The sequence below is a fragment of the Apium graveolens genome, chromosome 5, assembly GCF_009905375.1.
Source record: "Apium graveolens cultivar Ventura chromosome 5, ASM990537v1, whole genome shotgun sequence".
NCBI lineage: Eukaryota > Viridiplantae > Streptophyta > Magnoliopsida > Apiales > Apiaceae > Apium > Apium graveolens.
Genome location: NC_133651.1, coordinates 57,687,465 through 57,692,186, shown reverse-complemented (window position 1 = coordinate 57,692,186; position 4,722 = coordinate 57,687,465). Strand labels below are relative to the sequence as shown.

Below are 4,722 nucleotides of genomic sequence, written 5' to 3'. Positions count from 1 at the left end.
AATTAAATAATAGTCGATAAATAATTAAACCTCGAATGAGTTTACTCTCTAAAAGAATATTTAAAATAATATTCTTCAACTAGTTTGTGTCTATATAATTATTAATCTATAATGGTTAATCGGGTTTGAAATAAATAATCGTTGGAGTATACTACTCATATAATAAAGGAATAAGTATATAGTATTTATTATTCGAACCATAAAATATAGTTGAGGTAATATGATCATTGGGAAATCGTTTTAATAAAAGTTCGAGGTATTTTAATGTTTCGTAAGTGGACGATGAGTCCCTTTAAAACGTACCATTATGGACTTTTAATCGTCCAAAACATCTCCGGGATGATTCCCGGGTTTATACTTTATAAAACAAAACTGACCGACTCTCGGTCTTACGACTTATACATCATGCTCTACTGTAGCGTTAATATTCTTAATTAAAACACCTGCGGAATACTTCCGGGTTTTCATCAATTTTTACTGACCGATCCTCGGTCTAAAATATATACACGCCACGCTATTCGCTAGCATTAACGTTATCAATTATAAACTCCTCCGGGATACCTTCGGGTTTTTATAAGCTTATACCGACCGACTCTCGGTCTAAATATAACATTTCGAACTCGGTATGAACATAAACTAGAAATTATCAACAATTGAGTAATGTAATACATCTCAAACTTCGTAAAACAGTTTAAAGCAATCTCATGCCTATATCACAGTTTTGTAAAATATTCACAACACAACAGTTCTTAAAAGGTATTGTTTGAAAACTTGCCTGGGTATCTCGAGGTGGAGGATGCTCTAGGTTCCGCTCGGAAATCTATAACCATAAACACAATTCATTTTGTTAGGTCCCGTTCTAATTTACGGCGACTCGCACTCATGCACTACTTATTTTGCACCCTCTCAACTTATACTACTCTTATTGTTCCTTTAAGTCCTTATTCACATCATGGTCGCTTCATTTTTCTAAGTATCTTAGGTTCATTCTCTTTATCGTCGTCGGCTCCGCTTATGGATTCTTACGGTTTCTACTCGCGCGGTCTCGGCTCCGATATTTTTATAAAATTGAGATATTATTATTTTCACTTGAAATTTTTATGGCATCTAGGAAACTAAATATTTTACTCTTTGTAAAATTTTCATGATTTATGAACACTTTAAGTCGATCCTTTATATTTTCAAAGTTCGTGATTTGTAGCAGTTTTTGTCGCGTAAATCACTTTTACTAAAACAACCATAACTTTTGATCCGTAAATCGGAATCAAGTGATTCAAGCGCCTAAACGATCCTTATAATATTTCCTATCATAAGAAAGGGTTATTTTTCAAGAAACTACAGTTTACAACTTCGGAACTGATAAGTGGCATTTTATACCCCTCAGAACGTCTTATAAAAGCTTGAATTGATGACTTCAAATCAAGTATTTTGTGTATTTGATGCGTTTTTCTAGTGTTTGTGCATTTTAGGGTATTACTTGTATTTGTGGGGAGATTTCATCAAGAATAAGCCTTAGTATGTGCTTGGCATTGCAAGTGGGAAGTTAGGAGCAGAATGCAGCGAAGAACGGGAGCAAAATAATGAATTTTCCAGAAAGGTGCTGGGCGCCCGCTCAACCTGGCTGGGCGGCCGCTCAGGAAGCTGGGCGCCCGCTCAGGATTACTGGGCGGCCGTTTAGGGGTGCGAAATTAAAATCTGATTTTTAGAGTTCTTGTTCTGCTGGACTTCTGACTTCTTAGATGGCTGGGTTTTGTGGGGCTTATATATAAGTAGTTTTTAGAGACGTTTCACGTGTATTGAATCGTGGTATTAATCAAGGAGAAAGGAGATAAGGAAGAAGACCGTTTTAGCACACCGCAACGAAGAGGAAGCATAGTTTCTTGTGATTCTTTTATTTATTGTAACAGTGGATGCTAGTTTTCTTTGTTTTGAACCTATTTACTCTTGTGACTTACTCTGGTTTAATATAAGTAGTTTTATTAATTATTCTCGTTTGTTATTATCATGTTTTCACATGAACCCATGGTGATGATGAGTTCAATCATGGGCTAATCGTGATCATGGGGTCGTAACAGATTTGCTATGGAATTCTTAGTTAGTTGTTTAATACCTTCGTGTGTGATGATTGTATGATATCTAGTATTGGTTGTGCTTATTCGTCTTATGTGCGTCGTGAACATATAAGATAGTCTGTTAATCTCTTGTGAAGCGACGGTGGATCTTGAGATTTAGAAGGTGCCATGCTAGCATAGGTTCATGTATGTGTATGCATGATTAGTGGGTAACTCTAACCGTTTTACTTGCCCTGTGTAATCATAAGGAATAACTTGTGCTTAAATCGTTATGTTGTCAAATTCTGTAGACATATAGGGTCTCAACATAATTGATGACTATTCAACTTCTATCTTAATTGTGGATGTTTGATAGAATGGTATTAGTACAACGAAAGTTGGCTTTTATCAGTTTCATGTTGTTCGATTAATTTCATCACCGTTGCATGCTAAGGGTAATAACGATAGCTATTGAAGGAAGTAGTAATGAAGTTATGATCTCATGTGTGTTTAATATTATTAATCTAAGTGTCAATTAAGTGTTTAATTCATAGTTAATTCTAGTTAATAATTAGTTAATCAAATCTATGTGTTATTGTCTTAACATTGAGAAGTAATCATACATTGGTGAGTGAGTGTTAATTGAGCATAATTAGTCTGAGTCTCTGTGGGAACGAACTAGAAAGTATTCTATATTACTTATGAACGCGTATACTTGCGTGTATTATTAGCACGTGTTTTCTGCCCTAATAAGTTTTTTGGCGCCGCTGCCGGGGACTCGGCGTATTTGTTTAGTTTATGCATTTACCATCAGTGGTCATTAGGACTCATTGATTAAGACTTCTTACTTATTATTTCCGGTCGTGTTTCAGGTACTTTAGCGAGCGTTTATGCAAACACGTTCTCGTACTCGCAAGAGGACTTTAGATACGGCTGAGGAGACAGACTCAGTTCTTGATATTCCGGAGAAGATAGATTTTGAAGATTCGGATAAAGAGAGTGAGCAGAAAGAACCAGTAATCATGGGTGATCGTATAGTTCCGGCAGATCCAGCTCTTATGGACTTTTCTCGGCCTAAAATTGATGACATTCAGTCAAGCATCCTTCATCCGGCTATTCAGGATAACACTTTTGAAATCAAGCCGGGCACTATTCAGATGGTGCAGAATTCTGTTTCATTCGGAGGTGCTGCAACTGAGGACCCCAACATGCACATCAGGAATTTTGTTGAGATCTGTAGTACTTTCAAATATAATGGTGTGACTGATGAGGCTGTCAAGCTGAGGCTTTTCCCATTCTCTCTGAGGGATAAAACTAAGGACTGGTTACATTCTGAACCAGTTGGGTCCATCACTACTTGGCGGGATCTTGCGCAAAAGTTTCTGGTAAAGTTCTATCCAATGGAAAAGACTGCAGCTATGAGGAGTGCTCTTACTCAGTTTGCACAGCAACCAACAGAATCAATGTGTGAGGCTTGGGAGCGCTACAAGGAGATGTTGGGAAAATGTCCACATCATGGTATGCCTGACTGGATGGTGATCACTGGTTTCTATATTGGTTTGAGGGCCCAATCTCGGCCCATGCTCGATGCAGCAACTGGAGGCGCTTTGTGGGCCAAAAGCTATACTGAAGCTTATAATCTTATTGAAACCATGGCTGCAAATGAGCATCAAAACCCAACTCAAAGGATGATGCCTGGGAAGGTAACAAGTATTCTGGAAGTTGATGCAGCTACAGCTATTGCAGCGCAGCTCTAAGCGCTGTCTATGAAGGTCGATTCTTTAGCCACCTATGGAGTTAATCAGATAGCTATGGTCTGTGAGCTTTGTGCAGGTTCTCATGCTACAGATCAGTGTTCTCTTGTTAATGAATCTGTTCAGTATGTGAACAATTATCAGCGATCGCAGCAGCCTGTGCCAGCTACTTATCATCCTAACAACAGAAATCATCCCAATTTCAGCTAGAGCAATACTCAGAATGCTATTCAGCAACCATATCAGCAAGGCGTAAGTAAACAGTTTAATCCACCTGGATTCCAGCAACCACAGCAGTATGCTCAAAGGCAATCATATCCTCAACAGGGAGGTGTTGCTCCACCTTCTAGTGCTGATTTCGAGGAACTCAAGATGTTGTGCAAAAGTCAGGCTGTTTCCATCAAGACCTTGGAAAATCAAATCGGTCAAATAGCCAATGCAGTGCTCAATCATCAACCGGGCACACTTCCCAGTGATACTGAAGTGCCAGGAAGGAAGGAAGCTAAAGAGCAAGTCAAGGCTATTACCTTAAGGTCTGGAAAAGTTGTTAATGCTGAAAAAGCAAAAGACGGAGAAGCTAAAGTTGGTAATGATGAAGAGAAGCAAAAGGAGAAAGCGGCGGAACCAAGGAAGACTACTGTTGAACACACTCTACCTGAGGGTAATACAGGGGAAAAACAGCTCTATCCTCCACCACCTTTCCCTAAGAGATTGCAACAACAAAAACTGGATAAGCAGCTCGGGAAGTTTCTGGAGGTGTTCAAGAAACTTCACATCAACATACCTTTCGCTGAGGCTCTGGAGAAAATGCCTAGTTACGTGAAATTCATGAATAATATTCTTTCAAGGAAGGTGAAACTGGATGACCTTAAGACCGTTGCTCTAACAGAAGAGTGTAGTGCTGTGCTGCAACAAAA

General features: G+C 38.7%; 1 non-coding gene across 1 annotated transcript; it reads right to left on the bottom strand.

Annotated features, from left to right (window-relative positions):
- Positions 1 to 3,466: 3,466 nt before the first annotated feature.
- On the bottom strand, positions 3,467 to 3,573 carry LOC141662411 (small nucleolar RNA R71). Its single transcript, XR_012550529.1, has one exon. It is a non-coding gene; the product is annotated as a small nucleolar RNA R71 (small nucleolar RNA).
- Between the last annotated feature and the right edge of the window lie 1,149 nt (positions 3,574 to 4,722).